The following is a 14,774-nucleotide window of genomic DNA, read 5'->3' on the forward strand; positions in this document are numbered from 1 at the left end:
GTTCTGCGTCGCGCGAGACTGTGGCGTCGGTTAAACTGCCCCCTCCGCCCGCCCCCCGAAGCCCCCCAGGGCCGCCCTCCGCGGGTACCTTGCCCTTCCTCACGTTCAGCGTGCCCTTAACGGGGGGCCGCGTGTCGACATAATTCTGCCCCAAGGGAGTCGTGAGGAAGCCCACCGGCGCCCAAGCGCAGCTCCTCCGTCCGAAGCAGCGGGTGATGCCGCCCGAAAGATCCGGGGGACCCGCGAACGGTTTAAAGCGGTGCAATATGCACGAGAGGGTTGCCGCCTGCTGCACAGCCCTTTAATTCCCGGGTGCGTCAATGTCACTTCAAGATTTCTAAAGCCCTCTGGGTGTTATTTACACGTTTCTATGTATTAAAAAAAAAGAAACTATTTATCTAGAATTCTAGAGTTGGAAGGGAACCCGGTCATCTAGTCCAACCCCCTGGAATGCAGGAATCTCAAGTAGGTCATGGGGGGGGTCAGCCAAAGTTGTTGTGTAGCCTTATGAGGCTTTGCCCTCGGGTGGGAAAAAGTATTGCACCCGGGAAAGGGAAAATGGGAGTCAACAGACACCCAAGGAATAGTTTCGGAGAAAAAGCTTTATTTCAACCATCCATGAACTGGTAGAAGCAGCAAGCACAAACAAGCACAGGTTCACAGTCATTTGCACAGAGCATATATTCCCCTTCTAGTTCCCTCCCCTTTCTCCTCCTCCTCCAAAGTCCTGCCTCAAGTTCCCCTGAGCATGAACAGAAAGCTCCGGTCTTGGGACTCTTCCCAGGAAAGGGGTGAGAAACCAAGAGGGGCTTGAGGAGCCTTGTGGTTCAGCATGTCCAAGATGTTGCAATTGAATGAGATAAAAGTCAGTTCTCAGGCTTGCTTTGAACAGAGCCTATTCATTAGGTTTTTGAAGCATTCTCGTGCTGATAAAAGTAACATTTTGCCTATGCACAGCATCTTACGAGAAAAACAGAGGAAAGTTTTAGCTGTGGATTTTTAGAAGACAAAAGGAATTTTGGACAGTTTTGAGGCCTGGGGTGATTATTGAGGGGGGGTGACTTCGGGCCTAGGTGGGGTCACCTGTCCTCACCTCCTTCGGTTGAACTTTTTTTCTGAAAAGGAAGGCGTTATCGGGAGGGGGGTGGCAGAACCTCAGTTAATTAAATGCTTTTCAATAATATCTGTGGATGCCCCCTCTTGGCTACAGCCATGCTGACAGATGGCCATCCACCTGGACAACATTTAGCATGGTAAGTTTACGTTTGATGAAGAAGTACATAAACTGCTTTCGGAAAACCAAATAAATTTTACCTTCTGAAAATGTCAGGTAATGCTAAGTAATTATAACATAACATAACTGCAAGTACTTGGCAATCATTTTTATTTATTTTGATGCAATTTTACACAATTTAACTTACCAAGCAAAACTAAATTATATTTCTATCCAAAATATATTTTCAATTCCCAAGTCATGTCGCAACCCATCATTTTTGGAATTTGAAAGTTTAAAAATTCAACATTTCCTTTGGGCATAGCTAAAAGTTCCTATGTCCATAAATAGCTGCATTCAAAACACACACATAGACCATCAGAATACAGTATATTATTTTGCTAATGGCAGGAACAATGCCATTAAACAGTAGTGTGTTCCTTGAAGTGTTTATTTGTATAGCTGCCAGAGATGAGGTTTACATTCAAATGCAAGTGCTGACCAACATGGTTTGATAATTGATTCAATTTAAATTTAATTTTATTAGCATGGTTATACAACTGTTCTTCAACTTTTAAAAAAATCTATGAAGAATACTTTTCAGAGATCTGGCAGGGTCAGGAAGAATGTGCAACAGAGAACTAGCCTCAAATTCCATTATTAGAATGCAAATTATTTCCTTCCAACTAGACCAGGCCCATTTTTACCATACATAATTATAAGATTCAGGACTATGGCATGGTTCACCAATTACTATTGGGTATGAAATTCTGCATCAACCTGCCCTGACACCCACCCACCCTCACTTTCCCTTTAAATTGTGTTTCTCTACAGAAGACTGTAAATATAGGCTTAAAAATATAAAGACGGTGCTTAGTGAAATCTCAGAAATGAGAGTGGGGGCTAAGCAAGATTTCAGGTAAACACACTGATTCACGTCTAATGTTAAGTCATTTGTTGTTTGACAAATCACACGTTAACCATAACTTGTCCCACACAGTTTCATATTGTGGTTTGTTTGTAGTAAACAATCATAGTTAAACTTAGGGGCAATTTGAACACTCAAACTATGGTTTAATAAACCATGACTTAGTGCTTTGTGTGAAACAAACCAGTTGCCGGTTTATCACTATGTCCCTACCCTATGGCTAACCGAAACAGAATATATAGTGCACTAAAAAGTAAACATATAAGATAGGCTAAGTTATACAGTTAATATTAATTATACATTAATATTGAATTTACAGAGGGACGCGGGTGGCGCTGTGGGTTAAACCACAGAGCCTAGGACTTGCTGATCAGAAGGTCGGCGGTTCGAATCCCCGCAACGGGGTGAACTCCCATTGCTCGGTCCCTGCTCCTGCCCACCTAGCAGTTCGAAAGCACATCAAAGTGCAAGTAGATAAATAGGTACCACTCCGGTGGGAAGGTAAACGGCGTTTCCGTGTGCTGCTCTGGTTCGCCAGAAGCAGGTTAGTCATGCTGGCCACATGACCCAGAAGCTGTAAGCTGGCTCCCTTGGCCAATAAAGTGATGTGAGCGCCGCAACCCCAGAGTTGTCCACGACTGGACCTAATGGTCAGGGGTCCCTTTACCTTTACCTTTTATTGAATTTAGATGTGTTTTTAAGGCACATAATATTGTTATAGCTTTGGGGGGAGACCCACCCCCAAACCCTAGAAATGAATAAATGGTAGGATTTTGTTTATTTGGGATGTGAAGGGAGAAATACATGTTGCAGAGGAATTCCTGGGCTGGTCTATGCAAAACAACCTGGCCAAACTAGGGCCATTAAGAAACAATTGAGGGCCATTGGCAATGCAAAAGAACTATCCTCCCCCCTTGCCCAGAGACAGGGGTGCCAACTTGAATAAAGTAGGTAAGTCTTGCCCAGCAGTGTAGTGTGGGTTGCCAGCACCTGGGGCGGGCACATGCAAGCTGGGGGGGGGGCAGGGCGGAAGGTGAATGGAGCCTGTTGCACCAGCCCCGAAGGCCTGGCCCAGGCACAGCTTGGCTTGTGTCTCCATGGCTCTGGCCTTAATGAGGGAGTCTGTAGCGGGGTGCCTGGTTGCGCTCCCTCAGAAATCTGGGGCCTGGGGCCCCCTGGCTCCTCCACGCTATGCACCTGACCCCTCCCCACATAATCAGTCACAAGACACGGCACATGCACACCATTTCAATGGCAATGCACATGTGAGCTGCCCCAAGCGAACGTAAGAGGGGAGCTGCCTGTACGCGCAAAACGCACGGCGCTCCATGCATCTCCGTCGAAGAGGCAGCCTGGCAAGCCTCAACGCCTGCCGCTCTCTATCCCGCCACCAATTAAAAATTTTTTGTTTGAAAGTGCTTCCATTTTAGAATTAAAACACCCAAACCACTGCCCCAATGAAACTTGATTGAAGCTTTCCCATGCTGTCCATAAAGAAAGGCATTCTGCCAAAATCATTAAGGCACCTAAGGTGCATCTTATCAGCGTAACATTTCCAAAGTAAAAGATACACCCCATTAACAAGTCAATGAAGTACTGAGCATTGATTTTAAAATTACAGTCGAAGTTTTACGATCTAATTTATTTTAAATTTATTTAAGATGCTCTGAGATGATCAGGAGATTGATTTTCACTCTTAGTACATAGATCTAGAACTAGGAGGCAAAAGACCAGTTCTTTTGACAGCATAACATATACAGGTAGATTGTTTTTAGGAACGGAAAATCTTCAGAGTTCAGAATTTGGGGTAAGCATATTTCTAATAGATGACCTTTCAGTATGGTTGCTCTGCAGCTTGCTGAAATTTATTTCTTAAGTGTTTTTGTCATACAACAATACCCTTTTGTTGAAAGACTTTATTAGTCCCCTGCCAAGAAAATAATAATAATAATAATAATAATAATAATAATAATAATAATAATAATAATTTATTATTTATATCCCGCCCATCTGGCTGGGTTTCACCAGCCACTCTGGGCGGCTTCCAACAAAATGTTAAAATACAATAGTCTATTAAACATTAACAGCTTCCCTAAACAGGGCTGCCTTCAGATGTCTTCTAAAAGTCTGGTAGTTGTTTTTCTCTTGACGTCTGGTGGGAGGGCATTCCACAGGGCAGGTGCCACTACCAAGAAGTCCCTCTGCCTGGTTCCCTGTAACTTGGCTTCTCGCAGCAAGGGAACCACCAGAAGGTCCTCAGCGCTGGACCTCAGTGTCTGGGCAGAACGATGGGGATGGAGACGCTCCTTCAGGTATGCTGGACCAAGACCGTTTAGGGCTTTAAAGGTCAGCACCAACGCTATGAATTGTGCTTAGAAACATACTGGGAGCCATTGTAGGTCTTTCAAGACTGGTGTTATGTGGTCTCAGTGGCCACTCCCAGTCACCAGTCTAGCTGCCACATTCTGGATTAGTTGTAGTTTCCGGGTCACTTTCAAAGGTAGCCCCACGTAGAGCTCATTGCAGTAGTCCAAACGGGAGATAACTAGAGCATGCACCACTCTGGCGAGACAGTCCACAGGCAGATAGGGCCTCAGCCTGTGTACCAGATGGAGCTGGTAAACAGCTGCCCTGGACACAGAATTGACCTGTGCCTCCATGGACAGCTGTGAGTCCAGAATGACTCCCAGGCTGCGCACCTGGTCCTTCAGGGGCACAGTTACCCCATTCAGGACCAGGGAGTCCTCCACACCTGCCCGCCTCCTGTCCCCCCAAAACAGTACTTCTGTCTTGTCAGGATTCACCCTCAATCCATTAGCCGCCATCCATCCTCCAGGCACTCACACAGGGTCTTCACCACCTTCACTAGTTCTGAGAGCATCTCTAAATCTGGGACGTCCCTGAAAAATAGGGACTCTTGGAGGGTCTGCTATACCTATTTATAGTTTTAAAATAATTCATGGTATCCTGCTCTGCAAAAATAATCTATGCTTTCTGTGTGCTATTTTTGTATTTGGCAAAAGGAAATGGAAAATCTTTTAAGTATACAGGTCTAGTTTTCACTTTATGTAAGGAGACTCAACCCCACAGCTACATGAGCATGTGGGTAAGGCAAATTCAGCGCTTAGCTTGGTGCAGGAGCGAAAAAAGGCTTTATTTCACCTGGGTCAATGACCCAGTTTGGCACCCCCCACACACATTTGTGTAGACATGAACACAGCCTGGAATCCTCAATGGTACCCCTCTGGTGGCTTCACCTGGGGCAAAAAAGCCACCAGCTAGCCTCCCCAGTACCCCAGTAGCCATGGCTCTGCTTAGTGAGTGTGTTAGTTTGACTATTGTTTGTTCTGCATGAAATGTACAAAGGGGGAAATGGCATGTTTTGCTTAAAATTAATTTCCTGTCTTTTTTAATGTTGCATTTGGGTTTGGCAGTGGAAAGATGATGATGATGATGATGATGATGATGATGATGATGATGATTCATTCATTTTACTCCCTTTCTATTAGGTTGTTAGTTTTGTAGGACAGGCAAATGGAAGACAAAGGGCTGTATTGCTGCAGAGCTTATCACCCTGAAACTATTTTTCAAATAAATGTACAGTACTAGGTAAAATACAGACCATTCCAGAACATAGCAGACAGAAGTATAATTATGTTTTACAAATTCTTTGGGAAAATGTAAATTGAACAAATTCTAGCAAAAACGAAGAAAATTGTTTATTGGTTGATTCAAATAGCACCACCTGGTGGACACACAATTTCCTATTTTTCCTTGGACAGAACATTTCCCAAATGTTTTTATTAATTAGAATTGATTACTTGTGTTAACCACAGTTCTAAACTCCTTGTTCAGAGGCATCCCCTCTCTGGCCTCCATGCTCTAGTGCTGTATTGATTCAATACTCGTATGTCACCCATTACTGAATGCACAAGTTAGAAGTTGATAATGCGAGCTACAATTTTATTGAAATTGACAGTTTTGCTTTCCCTAGCAATATAATTGTATCCTAGGTGTATATATTGCTCTGTATATTTACTTTCTTCTTTAAGTTGACCATGTTTAATGTCAGGTCTACTTTCTGGTAAATTAAGCTTCTTTTTCTTAAACAGATATCCAATTCAGAAGCTTTCTACTAAGCCTTAAGCTTTAACTTTATGCTGAGTCCCACTGAACTCACTGGGATTAGTTCTGAGTAGACATATATAGCATGCCCTTTAATAGCAAACTTATGATTGTCTTATGCCTATCATATTGTAAGTTAAACTGATCCACCAAAAATGAGCTAGTGGTTTTTGCATACTTGGGTATAGAGAAGTATATTAGTTTTCACATTAGAAGAAAAATAAATGTTTAGCATGCCCTGACAAGAACCTATTCAGTTTGGGGAAGGTTGTTTCTTAAATTAAGAATGCCCTAAGTACTTTTCAAAAGGTTCTTTAAAAAATGTATAAAACATGGAAAGAAAACGTAGAAATAGCCTGGTAAGCGAGATGCTGAACTTTGGGAAGGAGGCAAGAGGGCTCTGACAGGGTCCTAGAATCCTCCCACCTCCTTCTCAAAGCCTAGTTAGCACTTTCCCAGCTTGGGGGGAAATGTCCAGCTTCTTTGAAAAATTGGACTGTCTTGCTGTATCAGGCACCTATACTTTCTCAAAGGGTTCCAGTCTTCGATGAGAAAATGCTAATGACTCTTAAAGAGAGATGGAAGGATCTGCCAATTTTTGTTCTCTCGGTTTTTCATTTTTCCAATACAGTGGTACTTCGGTTTTCAAACGTCTCTGTTGACGGACGTTTCAGCTTTCAAACGTAAACCCGGAAGCAACTGCTTCAGTTTTCAAACACTTTTCAGAAGTCAAACATGCCCCGCAACTTCCGTATTGAGTTTTCCATATTGTATTGAGGCTTCCATATTAAGTTTTTGGTTTTCGAACGTTTCGGAACTTGTACGGTCGGATTACGTTCGGAAACCGACGTACCACTGTATTAAATTCTGTTCTCGACATTTTGTAGCAATTTGCTATAATTAATACTTTAAAAGCCACCTGGAAATTCATCACCATTTTAGTGCAAATTTCTCCTAATAAACGTATTTTTATTTGCAGTTTTGACTAATGTAAACATTCTTGCAAGCAATTTCTCAAATAAAATGCAAGTTTATGTTATTTTTACTAATGTCTTCACTTTTATACACATTTCCCCCAAATATATTCATCTGGAGCCTCCTTTAAACATTGTTGCCACTTCTTAGCTTACTGATAATATTATGCAATTACTGGGAGAGTCGCCTGTAGGCAACATGACTGATGGGAGCTATGCCATTTCTAAAAGCTTCGTGGGACTCATGGTTGCTGTTATTCCACTGGAAAAGCAGTGATGGGCTGAACAATGATTCTTGGTGTAACAGAGTATGGTCAATAGCATGGGCTGAAAACCCACCAAAATCCACAACAATTGCTCCCTCCAAACCTCCTTTCTCAATCTCTCACTCTCCACAGTCCTCAGAAGTTGATGCAAAGGCTCAGGGGATTGCAGTTGCCAAGGTTCCTGGGTTTGCTAGCAGCTTTCCTATTCTTTTTGCACCATTCTGACACTTTCCCCACTCTTTTCAGGCTTTATTCACCTTTTTGCAGTTTAAATCACCTTATTTAATTATTTCCTGGGGTTGCGCATAGATGGAGTAGCACATAAGTCCAATGTGTGTAAGTGGGGTGACAGCTGGAATGCTATTTGAGGCAGAAATCCCAAGCGTTACAATTCCACGCGTTACAATGCTAAACTCCAGTCTCTGCTGCAAGAAGAGGGTAGGATCAGGCGGAGGGATCCCTCCGCTGGCCTCCGTTGGAGTCAAAGACGCTGCTGGGGGGGGGGGGCTGCTGCTGCTATCACCAGCAGTCATTCACCCACCATCAGAACTTACGAGTCTAAAGCCCTGGAGATCCTGTGAGGTGTCGGATTCTCAGTCCCTGAGCTGCACCAGCCTGGAACTGGTGCAGCAAAAAAGAAGTACCGTAAAAACTGTTCCACCCTCCACCTTTGCCAGTGCAAATGACTGCAATTTGTTTTAATACTGAATTTTGTGACTTTACTCCATTCTGCTGTTGTCTGGCCAGGACTTAGAATTGCTGTTATGTGGAGCTTCATACCAAATACTAAGTAAATCTCTGAGACATACTCCAAAATAAAGGTGTTTTTAACTGAGGTACTGGTGTGTAGGGGGGAACTTTAAAAAAAACCAACACAAAAAACCCAATTGCTGGCACTTACCAGTTTTCAGGTGATTTTTATGTTTTGCATTGTGGAATAATGGCTTGAAATCTGGATACTTCAAAATCACTTAATTTATCTCCTTTTCATGGTTACTATTTCTTTGGTTCTTCATGGTGAAGTATGAAGGACTAGTCCTTCTGAAATACAGTCAAACCTCGGTTTTTGAACGTCTTGGTTGCTGAATGTTTCGGAAGCCGAACCCCGAAAACCTGGAAGTGAATGCTTCCATTTTCAAATGCGCCTTGGAGGTTGAACAGCTTCCGAGGCGCATTTCTCCATTTTTCCAATGGATTTTGCTGCCAGGCCTTTGATCCTTGGTTTTCGAATGTTTCGGAAGTCAAACAGACTTCCAGAATGGATGATGTTCGAAAAAGTTCCACTGTACAGCAATTGGGAGCGTTTTCAGATGGCAGTGTTGGTTACTAAGAAATGGTGGCAATTGTCAGCTGCTTAATCCACTATTTTACCTTTGGGGGCAGACAGCATATTTGAATTTTCTGTCCCCAGATACCACAATGATTTCTACAGGCTCTTTTTCCAGGAGGGAAAAAGAGATGGCCATCTGCAGCAAAACTGAACTGTAACTGTTCCTGTGACTGTAATTTGTTTTTAACTGTTTTTAATATGATGTTTTGAATTGCTGTAACCCACCCTGAGGCATTATGGTGAAGGCAGGTAAAAAATTGAATTATTAATAACAACAGCAACAACTATAGCAATTCTTAAGGTGGCCATCCTCAAACAAAGTAATTTCAAAGCATGAAACTGCTGAATTACAATTAATCAGGAAATTCAATTCAATCACCAGTGACTTAAATCAAGATTTAATCAGACCACACATGTTAATTAGTTGACCCAATGCCCCATATTTGTCTTTTCAATTGTCATGGTAACTGTTTGTCTTTTAAGTAAGTATCACTATTTACTCTTTTTGCATTTTGTTTGATCTCATTCCTTTCCATTCCATTCTCTAACCATATGTGTGTATATGCCTCCTAATTTATGATTACGCCATGCATCTTCAGATTCTTGGTTCACGTTTCCTTAAGACCACACTCTTCTTCATTCCACCTTCCAACCATGTGTGTGCATATGCCTCCCAATTTAGAATAACGCTTCTGGCCCATGAAATATTATGTGATAAGAAATTGTTAGTCTTTAAGCTACTCCAGGACTCTTTGTTGTCTTTAGCTACTGCCTATGCTGAGGCCTCATTTGGGCAGTTTTGGGGTGCTCTATCATTACTGAGGGGTTTTTTTCTGCTTCTGCAAACCTTTAGGTTTCCCCAAACCTATTGATATCTCCCTCATTTGTGTAGATAGTGCCATTTTGGCAACATAAAGAATGGTGCTTGAATAATTCATATTTACTTATAGTAAAAATTAAAATAAAAAGGTAAAGGACCCCTGGATGGTTATGTCCAGTCAAAGGTGACTATAGGTTGTGGTGCTCATCTTGCTTTCAGGCCGAAGGAGCCGGCGTTTGTCCACAGGCCAGCAAGACTAAACTGCTACTGGCGCAACAGGACACCATGATGGAAACCAGAGTGCTCAGAAACACTGTTTACCTTCCTGCCACAGTGGTACCTATTTATCTGCTTGCACGGGTATGCTTTCAAACTGCTAGGTTGGCAAGAGCTGGGGCAAAGCAACGGGAGCTCACCCCATCATGGGGATTTGAACTGTCGACCTTCTGTGTCCTATTGTGTGTATGTGTAGACTAACCAGCCTTAAAATGTGATAATTCAGAGAGCACAAAGTGAAATACACACACATTGCTGTACCAGTATGTATGAATACATCACTGAACTGGTGAATTGGTTATGGCAGAGCTTTCCAAACTGTGTGCCACAACACATTAGTGTGTCGGCTGCAGTGTGTAGGTGTGTCACATGAACGCTCCTTGCACTCCTCCCAGGACTGGAAAGGGGTTATTTTAACTTCTGGTTTGCTAGTCAAACATTACTTATTGTGAGAAAAAAATTGTGTCACCAACATGAAAAGTTTGGAAATCTCTGGGTATGGTATTGAAATAACTATGAATATAATCAGCAAGTGAGAGATAATACTCCTGTAGATCATTGCATATTATCACACCAATTCTTGTGATCGCCATATTGCAAAAGGTGCCACTGTAATCATTGTAATTGCTGCAGTTTAAAAATCCTTTTAGTACGGCAGTATTAAAATTATTAAAATTATTTGACTTTTATTGGTAGATGAAAATTTGGTGAAAGAAAATATCATTAAACTGAAGAATAGAATTATTCTACATGTGAACTGTCAGTAGGTTTTGTTAATTTGTTACTGCAGTTATTTTTACTAAATTCTGAGCACTCTTTTCTACCTCCAGTGGCTTTTAAAAATACTTGCTCTTTTTAATATGGCCAGAAGATGGCAGTGGATGGTGTTGAGGAGTACAGTATCCTTTATTTTGAACTTCTTCCCATCAGAGCAAGCAAGCAAGCAAGCAATAAATAAATAAATAAATTACAATGCACTTGTTTTGAATATTGAGATCAACAACAAAAAATAACATTTGCACCAGTCTTGCATACATAAGGAAATCTGTTTTAAAGATTTCTGAAAGTCGAAAGATACAAAATGTCCATACATCCTGAGGCAGTGGGAAGAAGAGTTCCCAGTTTTTAATGGAAATAAATGAAATTTTGTGCAAAAAATAAATATATATCACAATTCTTTCTTGTCAACTTGAACTTACTTTACAGCTGCAATTTTGCACTCATCTACCTGGGAGTAAGCCTCGTTGAAATCAGTGGGAGATTGAAGCATGGACAGAGTAGACACGGGTTGCGCTAAGGCTGCAATAGTGTGCATTTTTAGCGTGCATACTTAGCAGGCAAAGCTTGTGCTATCAGTTACTTATCCTGTGACTGAACAGAATTGAGTTAATGGTGGTATCTGCCCCATTAATAGTTGTGTTGAAGAGGGAAGAGGGAATAGTTGTCATTTTGGCAGGTGCAACTTGTCATACAAGGTGCATTAAAGGTGCAGGAGCTCTAACTTATTTTTCACCTGCTCATGCTAGGTAAGAGCGTTTTGTTATTAAGAGAAGGAATTCAGCATTTTCAGGTTGCTTAACCCTTGGCTAAGGATTCGTTGCTACCATGGTTTAGTCTTAGAAAGCAACGTCTCTCAGAATGTGCAGAGTTAAATCTCCTCAATAAGCAACAACAGCCTGCCCAGTACATCTCAGATTAGGAAGGTTAGCATGGCTTTCAGACAGATAGAGCGCTCAACCACCCTACATTTTAGAAACTGTCTGCAGATTGATCATACATTAGATCTAAGTTGGTGAATTTCAGTGGGTCTGCTCTGAGTGTGACTTAGTGGGATATCATAGACCCATAGAACTGTAGAGTTGGAAGGGACCCTGAGGATCACCTAGTTCAACCCCCTGCAATGCAGGAATATGCAGCTGTCCCTTATGGGGATCGAACCTGCAAACTTGGCATTATGAGCACCATGCTCTAACCAGCTGAGCTAGCCTGTCTGTTAACATAAGAGAAACCCTGCTGAATCAGGCCCATCTATCTAGTCATAGAATCAGAGATTAATAGAGTTGGAAGGGACCCCTAAGGGTCATCTAGCCCAACCCACTGCAGTACAGGAATCTCAGCTAAAGCATCCATGACAGATGACCCTCCAACCTCTGTTTAAAAACCTCCAAGGAAGGAGAGCCCACCACCTCCCGAGGGAACCTGTTGCACTGCTGAATGGCTTTTACTGTCAGAAAGTTTTTCCGAATGTTTAGTCAGAATCTCCTTTCTCATAACCTAAAGCCATTTGTTTGAGTCCTACCTTCCAGAGCAGGAGAAAACAAGCTCCCTCTTCCACGTGACAGCCCTTAAGATATTTGAAGATGGCTATCATATCTCCACTCAATCTCTTTTCCTGGCTAAACATACCCAACTCCTTCAACCATTCCTCATAAGGCTTGGTTTCCAGACCCTTGATCATCTTGCTTGCCCTCCTCTGCATACGTTCTAGCTTGTCAATATCCTTCTTAAATTGTGATGCCCAGAACTAAACACAGTATTACAGGTGTGGTCTGACTATTACTTCCCTTGATCTGGACACTATACATCTGTTGATGCAACTTAGAATAGTGTTAGCTTGTTTTGCTGCTACATCACACTGTTGACTCAAGTTAAGCTTGTGGTCCACCAAGACCCCTAGATCCTTTTCACATGTACTGCTAGTAAGCCCCCATCCTATATTTGTGCATCTAGTTCTTTCTTCCCAAGCACAGAACCTTACGTTTGTCCCTCTTGAAATTCATTTTGTTAGACTACACCCAATTCTCCAATCTGTTAAGGTCATTTGGAATTCTGATTCTGTCTTCTGCCACATTAGCTACCCTTCACATTTTGGTGTCATCTGCAAATTTGATGAGCATCCCCTCAATTCTTCATCCAATTCATTTATAAAGATGTTGAACAAAATGGGCCCAGGACAGAACCCTGCAGCACCCCACTTGTCATTTTTCCCCAGGATGATGAGGAACCATCAATGAGTACTCTTTGGGTTCGGTCAGTCAACCAGTTACAAATCCACCTAACAGTTACCTCATTCAACCCACAATTTACCAGCTACCTCAAGATAATACCATGGGGTACTTTGTCAAAAGCCTTACTGAAATCAAGATACACTATGTCCACAACATTTCCCTGATCTACCAAGCTTATAATTCCATCAAAAAAATAAATCAGATATCATCAATTGTAATTGCTTATTGTAAGACAAATATTGTATGTAAATAAAAATGTCAAGTTACCATATTTATCTACTACCTTAACAAAATCAAAACTCAACAATAGTACAATATTTTTATTAGAACCAACAGAAATATCACAAGATATTTGAGTATTTGAATATCACAAGCATCCCATCAGATGTCAAAGAGATAAATAATTACCTGACATTCAGAAGACATCTTAAGGCAGCCCTGTTCAGGGAAGTTTTTAATATGTAACGCTGTACTGTTTTTAACACTGATTGGGAGCCGCCCAGAGTGGCTGGGGAAACTCAGCCAGATGGGCGGGGTATAAATAATAAATTATTATTATTATTATTATTATTATTATTATTGAGTTCTCAAGAATTCATAATATGTAGACAAATTAATCAATAGATTATGGAGAATTTGGTGGGTGTGATGGAGAAGCCCAGTCTGCAGATTGTAACTATCTTAGCTGCTGAGGTGATTTCAGAGATGTTTGGCCCAGTCCTAAATAGCTCTGGTTGCCCTAACAGATGATCTTCGTAGACAGCTGGATCGAGGCGGGTCGGGGCTGCTGATTCTTCTAGATCTGTCAGCAGCTTTTGACATGGTCGATCATGAACTTCTGGACCACCGCCTTGCCGACGTGGGGATCCAGGGCACAGTCCTTCAATGGCTGCGCTCGTTTCTCTCTGGTCGGGGACAGAGGGTGGCGCTTGGGGGGGAATTGTCATCGCGCCACTCCTTGGTGTGTGGAGTACCTCAGGGTGCGATACTCTCCCCAATGCTTTTCAACATCTTTATGCGCCCCCTCGCCCAGCTTGTCCGGAGTTTTGGGCTGGGTTGCCATCAGTATGCCGATGACACCCAACTCTATCTGTTGATGGATGGCCATCCTGACTCGGCCCCAGACACACTGACCAGATGTCTGGAAGCTGTGGCTGGATGGTTACGTGTGAGCCGGTTGAAGCTAAATCCTTCGAAGACCTGTCCTGTGGCTGGGACGGGACGATATGGGATTGGGGGGGCAACTCCCATCTCTTGCGGGGGCGCAGTTAGTGCCAGCACCGTCCGTTAAGAGTTTGGGTGTAATCTTCGACACCTCCCTTTCCATGGAGGCGCAGATTGCAGCTATAACAAAGGCGGCATTTTTCCATCTCCGCCAAGCTAAGCAGTTGGCTCCTTACCTCTCTCGCCCTGACCTAGCCACTGTGATCCACGCGACGGTCACCTCCAGACTGGATTATTGTAACTCGCTCTACGTGGGGCTGCCCTTAAGACTGACCCAGAAACTCCAGCGGGTGCAGAATGCTGCAGCGAGACTCCTTACGGGATCTTCGCTGCGAGATCACATTCATCCGGTGCTATATCAACTGCACTGGCTCCCGGTGGAGTACAGGATCAGGTTTAAGGTGCTGGTTTTAACCTTTAAAGCCCTATACGGCCTAGGACCCTCGTACCTACGGGACCGCCTCTCCTGGTATGCCCCACAGAGAAACTTACGGTCTTCAAATAAAAACATCTTGAAGGTCCCAGGCCACAGAGAAGTTAGGCTGGCCTCAACTAGAGCCAGGGCTTTTTCGGCTGTGGCTCCGACCTGGTGGAACACTCTGTCACAAGA

This window comes from Podarcis raffonei, chromosome 11, assembly GCF_027172205.1.
Source record: "Podarcis raffonei isolate rPodRaf1 chromosome 11, rPodRaf1.pri, whole genome shotgun sequence".
NCBI classification, from domain to species: Eukaryota; Metazoa; Chordata; class Lepidosauria; order Squamata; family Lacertidae; genus Podarcis; species Podarcis raffonei.